Source organism: Oscarella lobularis, chromosome 7 (genome assembly GCF_947507565.1).
Source record: "Oscarella lobularis chromosome 7, ooOscLobu1.1, whole genome shotgun sequence".
Classification (NCBI taxonomy): Eukaryota; Metazoa; Porifera; class Homoscleromorpha; order Homosclerophorida; family Oscarellidae; genus Oscarella; species Oscarella lobularis.
The window spans coordinates 9,885-34,389 of NC_089181.1; the positions used below are offsets into that span (position 1 = coordinate 9,885).

Here is a 24,505-nt window from a genome sequence, read left to right on the forward strand (position 1 = left end):
CGCCTAAACTTTGATTCTAAAGGCCTGAAGATAAAGTTGAGGGCCTAAACTTTGATTCTAAGGACCTGAAGATAAAGTAGAGGGCCTAAACTTTGATTCTAGGGACCTGAACATGAAGTTGAGGGCCTAAACTTTGATTCTAGGGACCTGAAGATGAAGTTGAGGGCCTAAATTTTGATTCTAAGGACCTGAAGATAAAGTTGAGGGCCTACACTCTGATTCTAAGGCCCTGAAGATAAAGTTGAGGGCCTACACTTTGATTCTAAGGCCCTGAAGATAAAGTTGAAGGCCTAAACTTTGATTCTAAGGCCCTGAAGAGAAATTTGAAGGCCCAAACATTGATTCTAAGGGCCTGAAGATAAAGGTCATGGCCAAAACTCTGATTCTAAGGACCTGAAGATAAAGTTGAGGGCCTAAACTTTGATTCCAAGAGCCTGAAGATAAAGTTGAGGGCCTAAACTTTGATTCTAAGGACCTGAAGATAAAGTTGAGGGCCAAACTTTCATTCTAAGGGCCAGAAGATAAAGTTGAGGGCCTAGACTTTGATTCTAAGGGCCTGAAGATAAATTTGAAGGCCTAAACTCTGATTCTAAGGCCCTGAAGTTAAAGTTCAGGGCCAAAACTCTGATTCCAAGGACCTGAAGATAAAGTTGAGGGCCTAGACTTTGATTCTAAGGACCTGAAGATAAAGTTGAGGGCCTAGACTTTGATTCTAAGGGCCTGAAGATAAAGTTGAGGGCCTAAACTCTGATTCTAAGGCCCTGAAGTTAAACTTGAGGGCCTAGACTTTGATTCTAAGGCCCTGAAGATAAAGTTGAAGGGCAAAACTTTGATTCTAAGGCGCTGAAGAGAAATTTGAAGGCCCAAACTTTGATTCTAAGGGTCTGAAGTTAAAGCACAGAGCAAAAACTCTGATTGTAAGAACCTGAAGATAAAGTTGACGGCCTAAACTTTGATTCTAAGAGCCTGAAGATAAAGTTGAGGGCCTAAACGTTGATTCTAAGGACCTGAAGATAAAGTTGAGAGACTAAACTTTGATTCTAAGGAACTGAAGATAAAGTTGAGGGCTTAAACTTTGATTCTAAGTCCCTGAAGATAAAGTTGAACGCCCAAACTTTGATTCTCAGGGCCTGAAGATAAAGTTGAAGGCCTAAACTTTGATTCTAAGGCCCTGAAGAGAAAGTTGAGAGACTAAACTTTGATTCTAGGGACCTGAAGATGAAGTTGAGGGCCGAAATTTTGATTCTAAGAACCTGGAGATAAAGTTGAGGGCCTAAACTCTGATTCTAAGGCCCTGAAGATAAAGTTGAGGGCCTAGACTTTGATTCTAAGGCCCTGAAGATAAAGTTGAAAGCGTAAACTTTGATTCTAAGGCCCTGAAGAGAAATTTGAAGGCCCAAACTTTGATTCTAAGGGTCTGAAGTTAAAGTTCAGAGCCAAAACTTTGATTCTAAGGACCTTAAGATAAAGTTGAGGGCCTAAACTCCGATTCTAAGGCACTGAAGATAAAGTTGAAGGCCCAAACATTGATTCTAAGGGCCTGAAGATAAAGGTCATGGCCAAAACTCTGATTCTAAGGACCTGAAGATAAAGTTGAGGGCCTAAACTTTGATTCTAAGAGCCTGAAGATAAAGTTGAGGGCCTAAACTTTGATTCTAAGTCCCTGTAGATAAAGTTGAAGGCCTAAACTTTGATTCTAAGGGCTTGAAGAGAAAGTTGAAGGCCTAAACTTTGATTCTAAGGCCCTGAAGAGAAAGTTGAGAGACTAAACTTTGATTCTAGTTACCTGAAGATAAAGTTGAGGGCCTAAACTCTGATTCTAAGGCCCTTAAGATAAAGGTGAGGGCCTAGACTTTGATTCTAAGGCCCTGAAGATAAAGTTGAAAGCCTAAACTTTCATTCTAAGGCCCTGAAGAAAAATTTGAAGGCCCAAACTTTGATTCTAAGGGTCTGAAGTTAAAGTTCAGAGCCAAAACTCTGATTCTAAGGGTCTGAAGTTAAAGTTCAGGGCCAAAACTCTGATTCTAAGGACCTGAAGATAAAGTTGAGAGACTAAACTTTGATTCTAAGGACCTGAAGATAAAGTTGAGTGACTAAACTTTGATTCTAAGGCCCTGATGATAAAGTTGAACTTCTAAACTTTAATTCTAAGGGCCTGAAGATAAAGTTGAGGGCCTAAACTTTGATTCTAAGGACCTGAAGATAAAGTTGAGGGCCTAAACTCCGATTCTAAGGACATGAAGATAAACTTGATGGCCTAAACTTTGATTCTAAGAGCCTGAAGATAAAGTTGAGGGCCTAAACTTCTTTCTAAGGGCCTGAAGATAAAGTTAAGGGCCTAGACTTTGATTCTAAGGGCCTGAAGATAAAGTTGAAGGCCTAAACTTTGATTCTAAGGCATTGAAGATAAAGTTGAGGGCCCAACGGGTCTCTCCTGTAATAAATTACATCGAAATTAATGGGGTTAGCCAAAGGGTCTCTCCTGTAATAAATTAGAGCGAAACTACAGGGGCTAGCCAAAGGGTCTCTCCTGTAATAAATTACAGCGAAATTACAGGGGCTAGCCAAAGGGTCTCTCCTGTAATAAACTACAGCGAAATTACAGGGGGTTAGCAAACGGGTCTCTCCTGTAATAAACTACAGCGAAATTACAGGAGGCTAGCAAACGGGTCTCTCCTGTAATAAATTACAGCGAATTAACAGGGGGTTAGCCAACGGGTCTCTCCTGTAATAAATTACAGCCAAATTACAGGGGCTAGCCAACGGGTCTCTCCTGTAATAAATTACAGCGAAATTACAGGGGGTTAGCAAACGGGTCTCTCCTGTAATAAACTACAGCGAAATTACAGGGGGTTAGTAAACGGGCCTCTCCTGTAATAAATTACAGCGAAGTTACAGGAGGCTAGCCAACGGGTCTTTCATTTAATAAATTAGAGCGAATTTACAGGGGGCTAGCCAACGGGTCTCTCCTGTAATAAACTACAGCGAAATTACAGGGGGTTAGCCAACGGGTCTCTCCTGTAATAAATTACAGCGAAATTACAGAGGCTAGCTAACGGGTATCTCCTGTAATAAATTACAGCGAATTTATAGGGGCTAGCCAATGGGTCTCTCCTGTAATAAATTACAGCCAAATTAAAGAGGCTAGCCAACGGGTCTCTCATGTAATAAATTACAGCGAACTTACAGGGGGTTAGCCAACGGGTCTCTCCTGTAATAAATTACAGCGAAATTACAGGGGGTTAGCAAACGGGTATCTCCTGTAATAAATTACAGCCAAATTAAAGAGGCTAGCCAACGAGTCTCTCCTGTAATAAACTACAGCGAAATTACAGGGGCTAGCCAACGGGTCTCTCCTGTAATAAATTAAAGCGAATTTACAGGGCGTTAGTAAACGGGTCTCTCCTGTAATAAATTACAGCGAATTTAGAGGGGGTTAGCAAACGGGTCTCTCCTGTAATAAATTACAGCGAAATTACAGGGGGCTAGCAGGGGGCTAGCTAACGGGTCTCTCCTGTAATAAACTACAGCGAAATTACAGGGGCTAGCCAACGGGTCTCTCATGGAATAAATTACAGCGAAATTACAGGGGGTTAGCCAACGGGTCTCTCTTGTAATAAAATACAGCGAAATTACAGGGGGTTAGCCAACGGGTCTCTCCTGTAATAAATTACAGCGAAATTACAGGGGGCTAGCCAACGGGTCTCTCTTGTAAGGACAAATTTTCCCAGGAAAAATTGTCCCAGGACATATTGTCCCAGGACAAATTGTCCCTGGACAAATTGTCCCAGGACCAAATGTCCCAGGACAATTGTCCCCAAGACAACTCTACCTACATCACATACATTTGCCCCCTCGATAGTCATCCTCCCTTCTGATTGCCTTCCCTTCCAATCCTCCTCATCCCACTCGCATCCGTTGCTCGTATCATTCTTCCTTACGCTCTTACACATCTATAAAACGAATTAGAGACCCCTCAATAACTAAAACTCTACCTACATCACATACCATCGATCCCTTGATATTCCTTCTCCTCCCTGCCTGCTTGTTCCTCTTCTCCCTCGCGTCCCATCTCCTTGTCATTGTTCCTCCCATCCCTATGCCCCTAAGAAAACTAATTAGAAATATGTAACACAATTAGGAACCATTATATACCTATCAGTATTGACTCTGCCCTAACATTGCCCCTATACACATTAACAAAGCCGCACAACTCATAAACAATTGCACGGCACTTATCTGACATCCTCCAGGAACACCCTGTTTACAAAAAGGGAGAAGGCAAAAGGCAAAGGGAGAAGGCAAAAGGCAAAGGGAGAAGGCAAAAGGCAAAGAAAAAGGCAAAAGGCAAAGGGAGAAGGCAAAAGGCAAAGGGAGAAGGCAAAAGGCAAAGGGAGAAGGCAAAAGGCAAAGGGAGAAGGCAAAAGGCAAAGGGAGAAGGCAAAAGGCAAAGGGAGAAGGCAAAAGGCAAAGGGAGAAGGCAAAAGGCAAAGGGAAAAGGCAAAAGGCAAAGGGAGAAAACAAAAGGCAAAGGGAGAAGGCAAAAGGCCAAGGGAAAAGGCAAAAGGCAAAGGGAGAAAACAAAAGGCAAAGGGAGAAGGCAAAAGGCAAAGGGAGAAGGCAAAAGGCAAAGGAGAAAGCAAAAGGCAAAGGGAGAAGGCAAAAGGCAAAGGGAAAAGGCAAAAGGCAAAGGAGAAGGCAAAAGGCAAAGGAGAAGGCAAAAGGCAAAAGGGAGAAAGCAAAAGGCAAAGGGAGAAGGCAAAAGGCAAAGGGAAAAGGCAAAAGGCAAAGGAGAAGGCAAAAGGCAAAGGAGAAGGCAAAAGGCAAAGGGAGAAGGCAAAAGGCAAAAGGGAGAAGGCAAAAGGCAAAAGGGAGAAGGCAAAAGGCAAAAGGGAGAAGGCAAAAGGCAAAAGGGAGAAGGCAAAAGGCAAAAGGGAGAAGGCAAAAGGCAAAGGGAGAAGGCAAAAGTCAAAGGGAGAAGGCAAAAGGCAAAGGGAGAAGGCAAAAGGAAAAGGGAGAAGGCAAAAGGCAAAGGGAGAAAGCAAAAGGCAAAGGGAGAAGGCAAAAGGCATACGAGAAGGACAAATTGTCCCCAGGACAAATTGTCCTAGGACAAATTGTCCCAGGACAAATTGTCCCAGGACAAAATGTCCCCAGGACAAATTCTCCCCAAGACAAATTGTCCCAGGACAAATTGTCCCAGGACAATTTGTCCCAAGACAATTTGTCCTGGGGACAAATTGTCCCCAGGACAAATTCTGAATAAATGCAGATTTAATTCTGAATAAATGCAGAATTAATTCTGAATTAATGCAGAAAAAATGCGGAATTTATTTTGAATTATTGCAAAATTTATTCTGAATTAATGCAGTATTTATTCTGAATAAATGCAGAATTTATTCTGAATTAATGCAAAATTAATTCAGAATAAATGCAGAATTAATTCTGAATTAATGCAGAATTAATTCAGAATTTATTCTGAATTAATTCAGAATTTATTCTCAATTAATTCAGAATTTATACTGAATAAATGTAGAATTAATGAAAAATTAATGAAGAATTTATTCTGAATTAATTCAGAATAAATTCAGCATTAATTCAGAATAAATTCTGCATTAATTCAGAATAAATTCTGCATTAATTCAGAATAAATTCTGCATTAATTCAGAATAAATTCTGCATTAATTCAGAATTAATTCTGAATTAATGCAGAATTTATTCTGAATTATTGCAGAACTTATTCTGAATAAATGCAGAATTAATTCTGAATTAATGCAGAATAAATGCGAAATTTATTCTGAATTAATGCAGAATTTATTTTGAATGAATTCAGAATTTATTCTGAATTTATTCTGAATTAATGCAGTATTTATTCTGAATAAATGCAGAAGTTATTCTGAATTAAAGCAGAATTTATTCTGAATTAATGCAGAATTTATTCTGAATTAATGCAAAATTAATTCTGAATAAATGCAGAATTAATTCTGAATTAATGCAGAATTAATTCAGAATTTATTCTGAATAAATGCAGAATTAATTCTGAATTAATGCAGAAAAAATGCGGAATTTATTCTGAATTAATGCAGAATTTATTCTGAATTAATGCAGAATTAATTCTGAATAAATACAGAATTAATTCTGAATTAATTAATGCAGAATAAAAGATCGTGAACTTACGTAGACAAGGTGCTTTAGCTTTCTTTTCAACATTCTATATTCTTTACGAGAGCTATGCTGCCATGAAGCATCCATGATCGTATATAAGGTGAAGAAAACCACAGGCGCTCCGTCGTGAGTCGACGATACGTCGGCGATCGTTCTAAAAGATCGCTCGTACACCCCGAAACGCCATGACGACGAAAAACTTAGCAATAACCGTTCAGAACGTGACGGAACACGACAAGAAGTCGATCAAGAACCTCAAACTCGCTCGCTACAGGGCTTTTCGAGTGTAACGCGCGCTAAAACATCGCGAAAAAATCTCACATTCTCTGAATAAACACAGAATTTATTCTGACTTAATGCAGGATTTATTCTGAATTAATTCAGAATTTATTCTGAATTAATTCAGAATTTATACTGAATTAATGTAGAATTAATGTCCTGGGGACAACTTATCCCAGGAGAAATTGTCCCATGACAAATTGTTCCCAGGACAAATTGTCCCAGGACAAATTGTCCCAGGACAAATTGTCCCCAGGACAAATTGTCCCAGGACAAATCGTTCCCAGGACAAATTGTCCCTAGGACAACTTGTCCCAGGAGAAATTGTCCCATGACAAATTGTTCCCAGGACAAATTGTCCCAGGACAAATTGTCCCAGGACAAATTGTCCCAGGACAAATTGTTCCCAGGACAAATTGTCCTCAGGACAAATTGTCCCCAGGACAATTTGTCCCCAGGACAAATTGTCCGAGGACAAATTGTCCCAGGACAAATTGTCCCAGGACAAATTTATTTGAGAGCCTGTGCTATTACTTGAGGCAATTTAGATTTAAATGAAAACATGTGCATTCATATAAGCCTGTGCATTCAAATGAACGCCTGTTCATTCAAATGAAAGCCTGTGCATTCAAATGAAAGCCTGTGCATTCAAATGAAAGCCTGTGCATTCAATTGAAAGCCTGTGCATTCAATTGAGATCGTTTGCATTCAAATGAAAGCCTGTGCATTCAATTGAGAGCGTGTGCATTCAAATGAAAGCCTGTGCATTCAAATGAAAGCCTGTGCAATCAAATGAAAGCATGTGCATTCAAATGAAAGCCTGTGCATTCAAATGTAAGCCTGTGCATTCAAATGAAAGCAAGTGCATTCAAATGAAAGCCTGTGTATTCAAATGAAAGCATGTGCATTCAATTGAGAGCGTGTGCATTCAAATGAAAGCCTGTGCATTCAAATGAAAGCCTGTGCATTCAATTGAGAGTGTGTGCATTGAAATGAAAGCATGTGCATTCAAATGAAAGCCTGTGCATTCAAATGAAAGCCTGTGCATTCAAATGAAAGCATGTGCATTCAAATGAAAGCCTGTGCATTCAATTGAGAGTGTGTGCATTGAAATGAAAGCATGTGCATTCAAATGAAAGCTTGTGCATTCAAATGAAAGGTTGTGCATTCAATTGAGAGCGTGTGCATTGAAATGAAAGCATGTGCATTCAAATGAAAGCTTGTGCATTCAAATGAAAGCTTGTGCATTCAATTGAGAGCGTGTGCATTCAAATGAAAGCCTGTGCATTCAATAGAAAGCCAGTGCATTCAAATGAAAGCTTGTGTATTCAAATGAAAGCCTGTGCAATCAAGAAAGCCTGTGCAATCAAATGTAAGCCTCTGCATTCAAATAAAAGCCTGTGCATTCAAATGAAAGCCTTTGCATTCAAATGAAAGCTTGTGCATTCAAATGTAAGCCTCTGCATTCAAATGAAAGCCTGTGCATTCAAATGAAAGCCTGTGCATTCAAATGAAAGCCTGTGCATTCAAATGAAAGCCTGTGCATTCAATTGAGAGTGTGTGCATTGAAATGAAAGCATGTGCATTCAAATGAAAGCCTGTGCATTCAAATGAAAGCCTGTGCATTCAAATGTAAGCCTGTGCATTCAAATGAAAGCAAGTGCATTCAAATGAAAGCCTGTGTATTCAAATGAAAGCATGTGCATTCAATTGAGAGCGTGTGCATTCAAATGAAAGCCTGTGCATTCAAATGAAAGCCTGTGCATTCAATTGAGAGTGTGTGCATTGAAATGAAAGCATGTGCATTCAAATGAAAGCTTGTGCATTCAAATGAAAGGTTGTGCATTCAATTGAGAGCGTGTGGATTGAAATGAAAGCATGTGCATTCAAATGAAAGCTTGTGCATTCAAATGAAAGCTTGTGCATTCAATTGAGAGCGTGTGCATTCAAATGAAAGCCTGTGCATTCAATAGAAAGCCAGTGCATTCAAATGAAAGCTTGTGTATTCAAATGAAAGCCTGTGCAATCAAGAAAGCCTGTGCAATCAAATGTAAGCCTCTGCATTCAAATAAAAGCCTGTGCATTCAAATGAAAGCCTTTGCATTCAAATGAAAGCTTGTGCATTCAAATGTAAGCCTCTGCATTCAAATGAAAGCCTGTGCATTCAAATGAAAGCCTGTTTATTCAAATGAAAGCCTGTGCATTTATTTGAGAGCCTGTGCACTTACTTGAGGCCCTGTGCATTCAAATGAAAGCCTGTGCATTCAAATGAAAGCCTGTGCACTTACTTGAGGCCCTGTGGATTCAGTCGAACTATGCCTTATCTGATGCATAAAAATGTTTTCAACCCTGCCTGAGCCTTTAGAAAATGGAAATTTTCGCGGCCCTTTCGTAATGTTGCCTCTTTTTCATCTTTTGCGCATGGTAACTTTGTCGATTGTTTTTGTGCATCAAAACCTTGACGACCGTTTCTGCGCATCAAAACGCTTGCGATCGTTTTAGCGCATCAAAAGTATTGCGATCGTTTTTGCGCATCAAAACCTTTGCGATCGTTTCTGCGCATCAAAACTATGGCGATCGTTTTTGCGCATCAAAACTATTGCGATCGTTTTGCGTATCAAAACTATTGCGATCGTTTTTGCGCATGAAAACTATTGCGATCGTTTTGCGTATCAAAACTATTGCGATCGTTTTGCGTATCAAAACTATTGCGATCGTTTTTGCGCATGAAAACTACTCGCGCATCAAAACTTTTTGCGAACGTTTTTGCGCATCAAAACTTTTGCGATCGTTTTTGCGCGAATGATCCAATACTAAGAGAATTATAACTGTTAGTGAAACAGAATAGCTATTTTATTAATATCCTAATGGGGCCTCACTTTTCAAATCAAACTTTTTCGCTTGTTTTACGATTGGAATAAGTCGAGCGGTGTGTTATCTAAGGAAAAAAATGTTTTCAACGCTTCCTAAGCCTTCATAAGAGTAAAATTTTCGCGGCCCGGTTCCTAATGGGGCCCAATTTTTATGTAAAACATTTTCGCTTATTTTATGCTGGAAATCAGCCGAACGATGTCTTATCTGTTGCAGAAAAACGTTTTCAACGCTTTCTTAGCTTTTATAAGAGTAAAATTTTCGCGGCCCGGTTCCTAATGGGGCCCCCAATTTCTTCTGAAATTGTTTTTCTTATTTTACGCTGGGAATCAATCAAGCGATGTTTTATCTGATGCAGATAAATGTTTTCAACGCTTCCTTAGCCTTTAAAAGAGCGAAATTTTCGCGGCCCGGATTCTAATGGGGCCCCATTTTTATTAATGGGGCCCCATTTTTATCTAAAACATTTTCGCTTATTTTATGCTGGGAATCATCCGAACGATGTCTTATCTCAAGCAGAAAAACGTTTTCAACGCTTTCTTAGACTTTGAAAGAGCCAAATTTTCGCGGCCCGGTTCCTAATGGGGCCCCAATTTTTTCTGAAATTGTTTTTCTTATTTTACGCTGGGAATCAATCAAGTGATGTTTTATCTGATGCAGAAAAATGTTTTCAACGCTTCCTTAGCCTTTAAAAGAGCGAAATTTGCGCGGCCGTGTTCCTAATGGGGCCCCACTTTTATCTAAAACATTTTCGCTTATTTTATGCTGGGAATCATCCGCACGATGTCTTATCTCCAGCAGAAAAACGTTTTCAACGCTTCCTTAGACTTTTAAAGAGCCAAATTTCCGCGGCGAGGTTCCTAATGGGGGCCCCATTTTCATCTAAGATTGTTTCTCTTGTTTTACGCCGAGAATCAGTCGAGCGATGTAAGAGATTGTTTGTCTGATTCCTAGCGTGAAATTAGCGAATATTTTTTAGATGAAAACGAGGCCACATTATTAGGAACCGGTCCTTAAAATTTTGTTCATTTAAAAGGCAAAGGAAGCGTTGGAAACGTTTTTCTGCATCAAATAAAATCTTGTTCGACTGATTTCTAGCGTCAAATGTACTATTATTTTATAGACAAAAATGAGGCCCCATTAGGAACCAGGCCGCGACAATTTTTCATTTCATTAACCGTAAAGCAAAATCATATCTGAAGGAGCTGAAGGGGTCTGTCTGAAGGTTACTTTATTTATGATAAGCACGTGACTGTACAAGCAGTCAATAACCCGGACAACTGTAATATTAAAAAGCTTGATTCACTTACGGAAATACTGAAATAAAAATTTATTTGGTGGACTGGTGATGATGGTGCTGGTGGTGGAGGTGCTTAGTGGTGATGGAGGTGCTATTGGTGCTGGAGGTGATGATGATGATGATGATGATGATGATGATGATGATGATGATGATGATGATGATGATGATGATGATGAGGATGATGATGAATTGATGATGGGGGAACCTAGCTACCTAACTACCTAGCTACCTACCTGACTAGTAATTTAATTATTTATTATTTATATAAGTTTAAATAATTAGTTATGTATTACCTTCTTTCTTGGCCCGATGACGATGAGGCGGCTGCGTCGTCTTCGCGTCTGCCAAGAGATGAAAAAAATAATAACATTTGCTACGTAGAAAAACGCGATCTTAGGCTGCAGTCGTCTTGAGGCGCTGGCGTCGTCCTTCGGCGGCTGCGTCGTCTTCGCGTCTGCCAAGAGATGAAAAAAAATAATAACATTTGCTACGTAGAAAAACGCGATCTTAGGCTGCAGTCGTCTTGAGGGGCTGGCGTCGTCCTTCGGCGGCTGCGTCGTCTTCGCGTCTGGCAAGAGATGAAAAAAAAATAATAACATTTGCTACGTAGAAAAACGCGATCTTAGGCTGCAGTCGTCTTGAGGCGCTGTCGTCGTCCTTCGGCGGCATCTTGCATCCAACCTAAATCTCAAAAGAAGCCAGCAAGGGAAAAAACAAACGGTCCATACAGATACCTCTAGTGTTGACGGCTTCGTCCACATCCGTCGTCTTCATCCGTCGTCTTCATCCCCACGTCTGCATCTAAAACTCAAAAAAGAGCAAGCATGGGGGAAAATGTGGGCGTTATATACAGATACCTCGTGTCTTCGTCCCCATCCTCCACTTACCAGTCCTGCGACGACTTTGACGGGGCGTAGCACTCTTCCTCCGCGTCGGTGACGTCCTGCCAAAGGAAAAATGAAGTAGAAAAATGACGTCAAAAATTTGATTGATTAAATACTTATATAGTACATATTATTATTTATTTATTTATTCCTCTAATTCCTCTACCCTAACTGCCTCTAAAATAAAGATGATAGATGATGACGTGGAGATGACGAAAATGACGTGTAAATGACGAAAATGACGTGTAAATGACGAAAATGAAGTGTCAATGGAGAAAATGAAGTGTAAATGGCGAAAATGAAGTGTAAATGGAAAAGGTAGAAGAATGAAGTGCAATAAATGGAGTGAAGGCTGCTAAATGAAATAATGACAGGTGGAAGGTGATCTGAGTGGGAGGTCCACTGTCAAACAAAAATCTGTCTTGACATTGACAGACATGTACCTAAAAACGGGCAACAGTTAAGATAGATGCAATAATTAAATGACCGTCACAATCCACGTGACTTACTGACGAGTCTCCTCCCCCCGCTCGCTCGGAGGCGGGGTCAAGCTGCGAACACAAACGAAAAATCGCCTTACTGTCGAGGCTTACCTAAACTCGCCACGCACACTTCCCGAGCATCATCGCATCTTCAGCTTCTCCGATTCAATGATTGCAAAGAGCCTAAAAGGGGACCCCTCTCGATAAACGATAGTACGAGACGTAGACGCTGCTAAGAGACGCGCGCGGAGCAGCGAACGTCGCGAACGACGCACTGAGCGACGCACGTGGCGAAGAAAAGCCCTCGCACGCCTCTAAAAAACACCAGACGAAGCACAAACCTGCAGGCGTGACGACAGGCTGCGTGCGTGGCGACAGGCAGCGTCCGTTCGCCTTCCGATCGAGCGAGAAGCGAGCGAGGAATCCGCGTGGCTGCTGCTCCGCTATCTGCACGAATGATGTCGGCTGTTGTCTGCGATTGCGTGAGACGAAATACTAGAAGGCGTTTTGAAGCGTGCGATTGACGTCCTAATTGTCTGTGCAAGATAGGAAAGTATAGTCACGTGCTTATTTAACCTGGTGTTTGACAGCTGGGATTGATTCGATTAGAAATTTCTGGCGGTTGTTGTCCGGGGGGTTGCGTGTATACGGGGTTGTGACTTCAGTCATTTGTTTGAAACGACTCCATATGAGACAAAGGGGACGAAGGAGGACGGATTCGGCTGTCGCGAAGGGTAAGTTATGCATTCGCGTGTCATTTCGCACCGCACGTTCCGGTTCTGGGGCCCTATTCGCCTTCGACGGATTTTACTACTACTTTCCTTCGTTCCCTTCGCGATTTTGAGAGTTTAAACTTCTCACGGTGAGGTTTGGAGCGTGTTCGGGGGTCCGTTAACGTTGCGCGTAGGAAACTGGGTGCCCGAAGGGGGAGAAGCGCGTTTTTCCACGATTTTCGCAGTCGCGAGCGTTTTATACTGCGCGGCTGGGTTTAAAACGGGGTCCTGTGTCTTTGTTCCGTTTGTGTCTATCCGAAGTAGTCGTTTTCTGTTTCTTGGGGAGGTTTTCTTAGTTCCATAGGTGGACGTGTACTTATTTTTTATTTTTTTATTTTTTAGTACTTTTTTAGGGGAAAGCATTTTCTTTGAACGAGGAGGTTTGGGACGTTTTATCGTTCATTGGAATTTTTCAAAGGTAATACCCTCGACAGAATTATTTATTCCTTTCGTTCGCATTGTGACAGTGTTATTCTAGAAACTCGTGGGGCTCATTCAAGGGGTTCAATCAGATAAGTGCCTCGTAGTTTTATGCGTTAATGGGAGCTTTTGAGTTTTTGTGTATTATATAGGAAGAAGTCGAGCGGCGATTAGCATAAGGTATCGGTTTCTTTTTAGTTTTTCGATTATTCTGTACTCTCGTTTTTATCTAGGGGAACTCACTTGGAAGGAAGAACAGAGGACAGAAGACACGCACAGGGAGGAAAAAGATCGACAGGGACAAAGGAAGGGCAAGTGGAGGAAGATTATCAACAGGTACGGAATTATTTTACATTTGTTTATCACACTTCATTTTTTTGTTTAGGAACTCACAATGGGATAGGACGAGGATGTGAGAGACGGACAAGGGACACGCACAGGGAAGGAAAGGAATCGACAAGGACAAAGGAAGGGCACGTGGAAGAAGACTACCAACAGGTACGGAATTGTTTTACATTTGTTTATCACACTTCACTTCTTCTATTTCTTTTATTTAGGAACACTCAATGGGATGGAAGGACGATGCATGAGAAAGATAAGGGACACGCACAGGGAAGGAAAGGAATCGACAAGGACAAAGGAAGGGCACGTGGAGGAAGACTATCAACAGGTACGGAATTATTTTGCATTTCTTTATCACACTTCATTTCTTCTATTTCTTTTATTTAGGAACACTCAATGGGATGGAACGACGATGCAGGAGAAGAACAAGGGCCACGCACAGGGAAAGGAAGGGATCAACTCGGATAAGGGAAGTACAAGTGGAAGAAGGCTATGACTTACATTTGTTTATCACACTTCATTTCCTTTACTTCCTTTATTTAGGAACACTCAATGATGAATGGGATGGGACGACGATGCAGGAGACGGACAAGGGATAGGGGACCTCAGGGTTAGGATCAGGGTGGATCAGGGGTGGGAGTAGGGAGTAGGACGAACGGAACTCGCTTCCCGTTATAGCCGTATTTTATATACCTGGAGATTGGCATGTTTTGAAAGGTGTCATCAGCCTTCCTATTGTACTTCTTTGTCGTCCAGGGAATATTCGTTTTCTGTTAATTAATTACTGTTGGGATCATTGCATTATTATTTCTAATTGTTCGTTTTAGGCTCTTATCTCTATGTCATTGGTATGTCTAAGAGATATTGATTGATAGAAGGCAAGGAGCTGGGATTTTAAAAGGTACGTCAGCGCCACCATCAAAATTGAATATATGTTTTCATTCATATGGCAACAGGTGACAAAGAAAAGAATTAGCAAAATGAAAAATGACTTTATGTGTCTTACTTTGCATTACGTAATAATTTTTTGATTAGCACTAGGCGCATAATACAATCACGCGCGCTCGCGTCGCACGTGCTCGCAGTAGTTAGACGCGAGAACAGCTAGGGTCGCACAAGGAGTCGAAAAGTAGGATGAGTCATGTCAAATTTTATTTGAATAAAGTCCCGGATGTAGATACAAAAATTAAACAGAGTTTCCCCTCTCCTCCATCCACCCCCTCGCCCCACATGGGAGGCAAGGCCAGGTGGGCACCTGCTGTGAGTCAAAGGACTCGTGGGGTCACTCCATACTCCCCCGCGGAGGGTGAGCCCGTTTAACCTCCTGGCTCCGAGCCTTGGACTGTGAAAGTGGCAGCTGGGATGTCAGTCCACTCACAGGTGCAATTCCAAGGGGCGTCACTGATTTACCCGCCAGTGCTCTGCCTTACGCGGGGAGGCAACTCTATAGCCTCTGCAGAGGTATGGCCTATTTATCGCTCTTGGCCACAGAGGGATGGCTGCGTCTGCCTCGTCGGATTGGAGGAACAACTACACGGCAAACCAATTGACAAAGGGGAAAACAAAGAAAAGTACCTGGCGTCGGCCAAAGTCTCGAGTAGATAAACGTCCGGAACAACTAAAGACCTATTTGTCGCTCTTGGCCACAGAGGAATTGCTAGCATGAAATATAAGGTCTATGAGTAATTTTATTAGAAATAGAAAATTACTCAAGGGACTATGAGTAAACTTGGGATACCTCTATAGTTATTACTCTAAGCCTAGTCCTTATGGAAGACGTTTCTCAACTGAAGTGATGTAACTTCTTACCTCAACATCTGCATAGGGATCCGGATGGTCTTTGACATAGCTACACGCCCGAAGGATATTCTGTCGCGTTTTCGCGGCCCCAAGGGCCCGCTTGAAACAAGGGAAGATACACCTAAAAAATAAAAAACAATTTTATTTTTCGGTTGCTATGGCAACGATACTTTGGCTATCAACAACTCCGGGGTCAGAGAGACCAGATAAAAAATCTCGGCTCTATCCGACAAAGGGAAGGCACTTTGCCAACGTCGCAAAGATGTACAAAAAGCCAAAAAGTTTACGAGTAGAAATTTCACTCAAAAATTTGACCGACGGCCACCAAACCCTTTCGTCCCTTGCGTACCACCCAATAGAAATCCTCTCCAGGAAAAATCGCGAACGAATTCCTTTAGGGGACGGAGAAAATCGAAAAACAATTTCGAATTTTCTCGTTCGCGATCAAACGACTTAAAAATCGTGCCATTTCGCCACGAAACGTCGCACGACGACCGGACCGCGACCAATCGAATCGCCAACGACGACTCTATAAGATTGGTTCAAAGCCATGTCGAAATTCGCGAATTTTCGACATAAAAACGTGTCAAATAAACAAACACGCCTTCTCGCGTGCGTCGAAATCACCCCACCTTTGCGACGCCGTCGTTCCTCAACGACGCCACGTACGGCGACGAACGTACCATCGATCGAAACCCTATATCATCTAGTTTTCGATTTTCGATTCGCCGACGGCATACGATACGCCGTTTGTCGTGGAGCGAGCGCGAAAGTTAAGGGCCACGCCCCCTTTCGCACATCGAAATCGTCGCAAACGACACGAAATACGCCACGGAATTCAGCTAAACGCTTCGTAACGTTGCGAAAACATGATTCCGCGTCAAAACGAAACGATTCCAGCGCATTTCGCAGGGCGCGTCGCACCTTGGCGACCAGACGCCTCGATTTCGATCGTTTCGCGCCATTGCGAACGGTCGAACGGGTTCTAAACTACTCAAGACTCACCTCTTTCACTCTTTTGACTTCGCTCAAGCTTCGAATCTGTCGTTTTGAGCCATTTTCCATTCATTCGTAACAAACGAGTCAAGCGCGCTAACGCACGCACGTGACTATGGTGGATTATATAAGTGACGTCAAAAAAAGTATTGAAAACCAAGATTTCAAACTATTTACAATCGATAATAGTGTAGCAGGGGTTTGCGAGGGGGTTCGAGGCAAAACGGTACACGTTAAGCGTTAAACGAGCCCGAATTCCACTCGACGGCAGCTCTACACAGTCTGTTCGCTCTAACTCGGTTCGCTTTGTACCTAACCCGATCCCTACCTTCTAAACCTTCACCCCAGTATCTGTCCACGCGGTTCTCGCTTTCCACGTGTCCGTTGCGCCTGTTATGACGACTGGAACGGCGCGTCGTTCGTGTTCTCGAAAATTGTCCTAGGACAATTTTATAATTGTCCCAGAACAAATTGTCCCAAGGACAAATTGTCCCAAGGACAATTTTGAAAAGATCCTTTACTCATAATGAAGGTAGAACCTTCACTCCTAATGAAGGTACAGGGTTCTGCCGAGAATATTTTTAGTGTGGGAAGAAGGTATGGAAGGATAGATAAAATACGCAATTTTAAAAAAAGTTCGAGACTATTTTAAAAATCGTCAAAGACAATTTTAAAATGGTCCTAGGCAATTTAAAAAATTTCTTAAAACGATTTTTAAAATTGTCTTGGACCATTTTTAAAACTGTTTTGGCGATTTTTAAATTTTTTAAATTGTCTCAAGACAATTTTAAAAATTGTCCCAAGACAATTTTAAAGGATTGTCTTGGAACAATTTTTAAAATTGTCCTGAGACAATTTTAGACTTTTCTTGGGACAATTTTTAGAATTGTCTGGGGACAATCTTTAGAAATGTCTTGAGATCTACGAATCTACGATCTACGAATCTACGATCTACAAATCTACAAATCTACGATCTATATTTACAATCTACAAATCTAACGATCTACAAATCTACAATCTTCTAATCTACGATCTACGAATCTACGATCTACGAATCTACAATCTACGAATCTAACGATCTACAAATCTACAATCTACAAATCTACGATCTACAATCTACAAATCTAACGATCTACAAATCTACAAATCTACAAATCTACAATCTACGATCTACAATCTACAAATCTACGATCTACAATCTATAATCTACAAATCTACGAATCTACGATCTACAAATCTACGATCTACAAATCTACAATCTACAAATCGAAGCTACAAATCTACAAAATCGAAGCTACGAATCTACAAATCTACGAATCTACAAATCTACAAATCTACAAATCTACAAATCGAAGCTACAAATCTACTACAAATCTACGATCTACGAATCTACGATCTACAACTGTACAAATCTACGATCTATATTTACAATCTACAAATCTAACGATCTACAAATCTACAATCTACAAATCTACGATCTACAAATCTACGATCTACGATCTACGAATCTACAATCTACAAATCTAAAAATCTACGATCTACGAATCTACGATTTACAATCTACAAATCTAACGATCTACAAATCTACAAATCTACAAATCTACAATCTACGATCTACAATCTAAAAATCTACGATCTACAATCTGTAATCTACAAATCTACGAATCTACGATCTACAAATCTACGATCTACAAATCTACAATCTACAAATCGAAGCTACAAATCTACAAAATCGAAGCTACGAATCTACAAATCTACAAATCTACAAATCTACAAATCGAAGCTACAAATCTACTACAAATCTACGATCTACGAATCTACAATCTACAAATCTAAAATCTACGAATTTACGATCTACAATCTACAAATCTAAAAATCTACAATCTATAATCTACAAATCTACGAATCTACGATCTACAAATCTACGATCTATAATCTACAAATCGAAGCTACAAATCTACGAATCTACAAATCTACAAATCTACAAATCTACAATTCTACAAATCGAAGCTACAAATCTACTACAAATCTACGATCTACGAATCTACAATCTACAAATCTACAATCTACGACTTTACGATCTACAATCTACAAATCTAAAAATCTACAATCTATAATCTACAAATCTACGAATCTACGATCTACAAATCTACGATCTAAAATCTACAAATCGAAGCTACAAATCTACGAATCTACAAATCTACAAATCTACAAATCTACAAATCTACAAATCTACAAATCTACTACAAATCTACGATCTACGAATCTACGATCTACGAATCTACGATCTACGAATCTACTATCTACAAATCTACAAATCTACGAATCTACAAATCTACAATCTACGAATCTACTATCTACAAATCTACAAATCTACGAATCTACAAATCTACAATGTACAAAACTACAAATCTACGAATCTACAAATCTACTAATCTACAATCTACAAATCTACGATCTACGAATCTACGATCTACGAATCTACAATCTACAAATCTACAAATCTACGATCTATGAATCTACGATCTACGAATCTACAATCTACGAATCTACAAATCTACAATCTACAAATCTACAATCTACCTACCATCTAATTTTTCTTGGGACAATTTTTAAAATTGTCTTGGACCATTTTAAAAATTGTCTTGGACTGTTGTTTTGGACGATGTACCCGGATGTAATTATTGCAAGCTACGGGCTGTCATAACGTTATAGTAGTATGGGTCGGCGATAGGCGAGTAAGGGTCGGGGCCGACCCATGCCGACCCATGTGGGCAGAACCCTGAAGGTAGAACTTTTACTCGTTGTGAATGTAGAACCTTCACTAGTAGTAAAGGTAGAACCTTTACTCGTTGTGGAGGTAGAGCCTTTACTCGTAGTGTAGATAGAACCTTCACTAATATAGAAGGTAAAACCTTCCCTTGTTGTGAAGGTATAACCTTCACTCATAGTGAAGGTAGAACTTTCACTCCTAGTGAAGGCAGAACCTTCCCTCGAAGTGAAGGTAGAATCATCACTCTTTGTGAAGGTAGAACCTTCACTCCTAATGAAGGTAAAACTTGTACTACTAATGAAATTAGAACATTCACTACTAATGAATGATCTCTCCTAATGAAGGTAGAACCTTCACTCGTTGTGAAGGTAGAACTTTCACACGCTGTGAAGGTACAACATACACTCCTAGTGAAGGTAGAACTTTTACTTGTTGAGAATAAATACAGAATTAATTCCGAATAAATGCCGCATTAATTCCGAATAAATGCCGCATTAATTACGAATAAATTCTCCCCAAGACAAATTGTCCCCAGGTAAAATTGTCCCAGGACAAATTGTCCCAGGACAAATTGTACCAAGGACAAATTGTCCCGGGACAAATTGTCCCCAGGAAAAATTGTCCCCAGGACAAATTGTCCCCAGGAAAAATTGTTCAGGACAAATTGTCCAAGGACAAATTGTCCCAGGACAAATTGTCCCAGGAGAAATTGTCCCCAGGACAAATTGTCCCAGAACAAATTGTCCCCAGGACAAATTATCCTGGGGACAAATTGTCCCAGGACAAATTGTCCCCAGCACAAATTGCCCCAGGATAAATTGTCCGAGGATAAAAGATTGTCCCAGGACAATTTGTCCAGGGGACAAATTGTCCGAGGACAAATTGTCCAGGGGACAAATTGTCCCAGCACAAATTGTCCCAGGACAAATTGTCCCCAGGACCAATTGTCCCAGGACAAATTGTCCCCAGGACAAATTGTACCCAGGACAAATTGTCCCAGGACAAATTGTCCCAGGACAAATTGACCCCAGGACAAATTGTCCCAGAAAAAATTGTCCCCAAGACAAATTGTCGCAGGACAATTTGTCCTGGGGACAAAATGTCCCAGGACAAATTGTCCTGGGACAAATTGTCTCAGAACAAATTGTCCCACGACAAATTGTCCCAGGACAAATTGTCCCAGGACAAATTGTCCCAGGAGAAATTGTCCCCAGGACAAATTGTCCCAGAACAAATTCTCCCAAAAATTACAGCGAAATTACAGGGGGTTAGCAAACGGGTCTCTCCTGTAATAGATTACAGTGAAATTACAGGGGGTTAGAGAAGGGGTCTCTCCTGTGATAAACTACAGCGAAATTACAGGGGCTACCCAACGGGTCTCTCCTGTAATAAATTACAGCGAAATTACAGGGGCTAGCCAACGGGTCTCTCCTGTGAGGACAAATTGACCCAGGAAAAATTGTCCGAGGACAAATTGTCCCCAGGACAAATTGTCCCAGGACAAATTGTCCAAGGACAAATTGTCCCCAGGATAAATTGTCCCCAAGACAAATTTTCCCAGGACAAATTGTCCTAGGACAAATTCTCCCAGGACAAATAGTCCCAGGACAAATTGTCCCCAGGACAAATTGTGCCAGGACAATTTGTCCTGGGGACAAATTGTGCAAGGACAATTTGTGCCAGGACAATTTGTCCCAGGACAAATTCTCCCCAGGAGAAATTCTCCCAGGACAAATTGTCCCTGGACAAATTGTCCCAGGACAATTTGTCCTGGGGACAATTGTCCCCAGGACAACTCTACCCACATCACATACCTTTGCCCCCTCGAGAGTCATCCTTCCTTCTGATTACCTTCCCTTTCTTTCCTCCCCTTCCCACACGCGTCCCTTGCTTATATCCTTCTTCTTTACATATATAAAGAAACAAATTAGAGACCCCTCAATAACTAAAACTCTACCTACATCACATACCTTTGCTCCATCCATAGCCATCGTTCCTTCTGATTGTTTTTCCTTCCTTTCCCTCCCCTCTCACTCGCGTCCCTTGCTTATATCCATCTTTCTTACGCTCTTACACATCTAAAGAAACGAATTAGAGACCCCCCAATAACTAAAACTCTACCTACATCACATACCATCGATCCCTTGATATTCCTTCTCTTCCCTGCCTGCTTGTTTCTCTTCTCCCTCAGGCCCCATCTCCTTGTCATTGTTCCTCCCATCCCTATGCCCCTAAGAAAACTAATTAGAAATATGTAACACAATTAGGAACCATTATATACCTATCAGTATTGACTCTGCCCTAACATTGCCCCTATACACATTAACAAAGCCACACAACTCATAAACAATTGCACGGCACTTATCTGACATCCTCCAGAAACCCCCTGTTTACAAAAAGGGAGAAGGCAAAAGGCAAAGGGAGAAGGCAAAAGGCAAAGGGAAAAGGCAAAAGGCAAAGGGAGAAGGCAAAAGGCAAAGGGAAAAGGCAAAAGGCAAAGGGAGAAGGCAAAAGGCAAAGGAGAAAGCAAAAGGCAAAGGGAGAAGGCAAAAGGAAAAAGGAAAAGGCAAAAGGCAAAGGAGAAGGCACCGGTGCCATTCGATTCGTCGTGGTCTGACAAATAAAACCTGGTACCACGTTTACCAATTTTCGCCAATTTTTGACATAAAATTAAGCGAAACCAACAATACGCCTACGCGCGTACACAGTAAACGACACCACCTTAACCGTGCCGCCACTCCGCGACGCCGCGTCGTACGACGATAAGCGGCACTTCGATCGAGAGGGCATATGGTGCAGTTTACAAATTGCCGCCACTCGACGGCATCCGAGTCGCCGTTTGCCGTAGAGCACGTGCGAAAGAAAGGGAACACGCCCCCTTTTATGGACAAATTAATTCGGCAAAAACGACGCCAAAAGCGACGCTTCGCTTCGCAAAACGTTCTAAACCGTCTCGAATCCTTCGTTTCGAAGCCATTCGAAGCTCGCGCCACAACTTGGCGACGCGACGCGTTCGTACGCGCGCTCCGCGGGCGACGAACGCTCTAAAACTGCTTCGTAACTATCTACTACTTACATTTTGACGTCGCTCGGACCTTCGCATCGTAGAAAACGAGCCAGAAACAGTGTTTCTTCAAAAGGGGACGCGCGCGCTAACATAAGCACGTGACCTCACGGGTTTAACAACGTGATGTCATAAATAAACTATTACAAATCGGGGTTTCAAACTGCTACGCCTATAGAATGGCACGGCAACACGTACAGAGCGGTTTCGCGAAGATTGGACGAGTGTAATTTGTCCCCAGGACAAACTGTCCACGGACAAATTGTTCCAGGAAAAATTGTCCCCAGGACAAATTGTCCCAGGACAAATTGTCCCAGGACAAATTGACCCAGGAAAAATTGTCCCAGGACAAATTGTCCACAGGACAAATTGTCCCAGGACAAATTGTCCCAGGACAAATTGTGCCAGGACAAATTGTCCCAGGACAAATTGTGCCAGGACAATTTGTCCCAAGAAAAATTGTCCCAAGGAAAAATTGTCCCAAGACAAATTGTCCCCAGGACAAATTGTCCCCAGGACAAATTGTCCCAGGACAAATTGTCCCCAGCACAAATTGTTCCAAGGAGAAATTGTCCCAGGACAAATTGTCCTAGGACAAAATTTCCCCAGGAAAAATTGTCCCCAAAACAAATTGTCATAGAACAAATTATCCCAGGACCAATTGTCCCCAGGACAAATTGTCCCCAGGACAAATTGTCCCCAGGAAAAATTGTCCCAGAACAAATTCTCAAAAAATTACAGAGAAATTACAGGGGATTAGCCAACGTGTCTCTCCTGTAATAAATTACAGAGAAATTACAAGGGGGTTAGCCAACTGGTCTCTCCTGTAATAAATTACAGGGAAATTACAGGGGGTGTATATAATCTGGCAGGCGGTGTACGTACTCCGCCAGCAGGCGGTGTATATATTCCGGCAGGCGGTGTACATATTCCGGCAGGCGGTGTAAATATTCCGGCTGGCGGTGTATACATTCTGGCAGGCGGTGTAAGTACTCAGCCGGCAGGCGGTGTATATATTCCGGCAGGCGACGAACGTACTCCACCAGCAGGCGGTGTATGTATTCAGGCAGGCGGTGTAGATATTCCGGCAGGCGGTGTATATATTCTGGCAGGCGGTGTATATATTCCGGCAGGCGGGGTAAATATTCCGGCAGGCGGCGTAGATATTTCGGCAGGCGGCGTATATATTCCGGGAGGCGGTGTACGTACTCCGCCGGCAGGCGGAGTATATATTCTGGCAGGCGGGGTACGTACTCCGCCGGCAGGCGGTGTATATAATCCGGCAGGCGGTGTATATATTCAGGCAGGCGGTGTATATATTCTGGCAGGCGGTGTAAGTACTCAGCGAGCAGGCGGTGTATATTTTCCGGCAAGCGCTGTACGTACTCCGCCAGCAGGCGGTGTATATATTCCGGCAAGCGGTGTACGTACTCCGCCAGCGGGCGGTGTAGATATTCTGGCAGACGGTGTAGATATTCTGGCTGGCGGTGTACGTACTCTGCCTGCAGGCGGTGTATATATTTTGGCAGGCGGTGTAAGTACTCCGCCTGCAGGCGGTGTATATATTCTGGCAGGCGGTGTACGTACTCCGCCGGCAGGCGGTGTATATATTCTCGCAGGCGGCGTACGTACTCCGCCAGCAGGCGGTGTATATATTCCGGCAAGCGATGTACCTACTCCGCCAGCAGGTGGTGTATATATTCCGGCAAGCGGTGTACGTACTCCGCCAGCGGGCGGTGTAGATATTCTGGCAAGCGGTGTAGATATTCTGGCAGGCGGTGTACGTACTCCGCCTGCAGGCGGTGTATATATTTTGGCAGGCGGTGTACGTACTCTGCCGGCAGGCGGCGTAGATATTCCGGCAGGCGGCGTATATATTCCGGCAAGCGGTGTACGTACTCCGCCAGAGGGCGGTGTAGATATTCTGGCAGGCGGTGTATTCCTGAAGGCGGTGTATATATTCCGGCAGGCGGTGTACGTACTCCGCCAGCAGGCGGTGTATATATTCCTGCAGGCGGTGTATATATTCTGGCAGGCGGTGTAAGTAGTCCGCCAGCAGGCGGTGTATGTATTCCGGCAGGCGGTGTATATATTCCGGCAGGCGGTGTACGTACTCCACCAGAGGCGGTGTATATTTTCCGGCAGGCGGTGTATTCCGCCAGGCGGTGTAGATATTCTGGCAGGCGGTGTAAGTACTCCGCCAGCAGCCGGTGTATATTTTCCGGCAGGCGGTTTATTCCGGCAGGCGGTGTAGATATTCTGGCAGGCGGGGTACGTACTCCGCCGGCAGGCGGTGTATATATTCCGGGAAGCGGTGTATATATTCCAGCAGGCGGAGTATATATTCCGGCAGGCG

At 42.3% G+C, this 24,505-nt stretch overlaps 4 long non-coding RNA genes across 7 annotated transcripts; 1 reads left to right on the forward strand and 3 right to left on the reverse strand.

Annotated features, from left to right (window-relative positions):
* Positions 1-3,903: 3,903 nt before the first annotated feature.
* Positions 3,904-4,266, reverse strand: LOC136188924 (uncharacterized). Its single transcript, XR_010670334.1, has 3 exons — positions 4,156-4,266; positions 4,009-4,105; positions 3,904-3,953 (listed from the first exon to the last, which is right to left on the reverse strand). It is a non-coding gene; the product is annotated as an uncharacterized lncRNA (long non-coding RNA).
* An 8,374-nt stretch (positions 4,267-12,640) lies between these two features.
* On the forward strand, positions 12,641-14,718 carry LOC136188919 (uncharacterized). Of its 2 annotated transcripts, none has more exons than XR_010670328.1 (9): positions 12,641-12,715; positions 13,097-13,172; positions 13,233-13,354; positions 13,408-13,510; positions 13,560-13,672; positions 13,732-13,844; positions 13,904-14,138; positions 14,344-14,417; positions 14,473-14,718. It is a non-coding gene; the product is annotated as an uncharacterized lncRNA (long non-coding RNA). The 2 variants fall into 2 exon arrangements; XR_010670329.1 differs by having other exon boundaries at positions 13,108-13,172.
* LOC136188918 (uncharacterized) lies at positions 14,655-16,746 on the reverse strand. Of its 3 annotated transcripts, XR_010670325.1 has the most exons (4): positions 15,770-16,746; positions 15,487-15,708; positions 15,326-15,437; positions 14,655-15,192 (listed from the first exon to the last, which is right to left on the reverse strand). It is a non-coding gene; the product is annotated as an uncharacterized lncRNA (long non-coding RNA). The 3 variants fall into 3 exon arrangements; XR_010670326.1 differs by having other exon boundaries at positions 14,655-15,173; positions 15,487-16,744; XR_010670324.1 differs by having other exon boundaries at positions 15,487-16,744.
* A 4,163-nt stretch (positions 16,747-20,909) lies between these two features.
* LOC136188920 (uncharacterized) lies at positions 20,910-22,206 on the reverse strand. Its single transcript, XR_010670330.1, has 4 exons — positions 21,367-22,206; positions 21,220-21,316; positions 21,056-21,163; positions 20,910-20,989 (listed from the first exon to the last, which is right to left on the reverse strand). It is a non-coding gene; the product is annotated as an uncharacterized lncRNA (long non-coding RNA).
* Between the last annotated feature and the right edge of the window lie 2,299 nt (positions 22,207-24,505).